The sequence below is a fragment of the Lygodium microphyllum genome, chromosome 16, assembly GCF_053477565.2.
Source record: "Lygodium microphyllum isolate KBCC chromosome 16, Lygodium_microphyllum_v1.1.10, whole genome shotgun sequence".
NCBI classification, from domain to species: Eukaryota; Viridiplantae; Streptophyta; class Polypodiopsida; order Schizaeales; family Lygodiaceae; genus Lygodium; species Lygodium microphyllum.
This window is the reverse complement of record NC_141150.1, coordinates 34303164-34304401: the sequence shown is the minus strand read 5'-3', so window position 1 is coordinate 34304401 and position 1238 is coordinate 34303164.

Sequence of the window (1238 nt, the reverse complement as noted above, 5' to 3'; positions counted from 1 at the left end):
GAAAAATAAAATTTTAAAAATATTGAATTAAAAGAGAAGAAAATATATATTAAAGGGGAGAAAATTTTGAATTAAAAATCTAACTAAAAGAAAGGGAGAAGAGAGAGATAGATAATCAGAGAGAGAGAGATACATTGAGAGAGCTAATGAGAGAGAGAGAGAGAGAGAGAGAGAGAGAGAGAGAGCTTATGTGTGTGAGAGAAAGGGGTTTAATTAAAAAGGGGAGAGGGAATAAAGAGGGAGTGATTAAACATGAGAGAAAATGGATTTTAATTTAAAAGGAGAGGTTTGGGAAGGGGATAGGTTTGGTAGGCCCTTTGGAGGTTCGGGGCTTTCTGAACCTACAACCAAAATAATATAGTAGTAAGATATCTCATTATTAATAAGATATAAGCTGACAAGATTTATACTTCAAGTAGTTTATATAAAAAAAAGGTACTAAATATTAAAAAGGCAATATACTTTAAATAAAATGCTTCTTTATAGTGCACATTTATTAAAATAATAAAATAGATTAACAAAAATAGTAAGTACATATATTTCTACACAAGGAATGCAATTTGAAAAGTACATTCAAATGGGCCCCATTTAGGCCATCATATTAAATGTCAAAAACTACCATTTATATATTTGTAGGCATTGCTCTAAAGTTGATAAGTTGACATCCATTGTTCTCATATATTTTAAAAAGTATGTTTGACAAGTAGAGTATCATTTCAACAAGCATAACAATTTAGTTTACTTTTCATTTCTCCTCTATCCTTCATTCAACGATTGATCAGGTTCTCAAAACTAAGCACATTGCTTCAACTATTCATATAGCATTTACATCACTAAGTATTGTGGATTAATATATATTAAATCTCAAATGAAAATTAGTTATAAGGAAAGTTGAATAACTTAAATACTACATCAAGTATTGTTACCCCTATTACATATTCCAATAATAAATTCCAAAAAGATGCTTGAACTTGTGCAAATCATAGCAATGTCTACACATATTGCGCAAATACATTTATTTTGAACATTAATCCAAATATTATGAGAAAATTAAATAAGAACGGATGATTATTAAGGATTTAATCTTTTAACAAACATAGATGATAAAAGAATAATGTTCCTTGTTTAACCTCTCTATGATATTACTATGTGTTTCATCTAACCTCCTCTAGTAGACTCTACTAGTTGGTTTGGCTAGTGTTGCCTACATACTCTCGCTAACTATGCATTACCTGGTT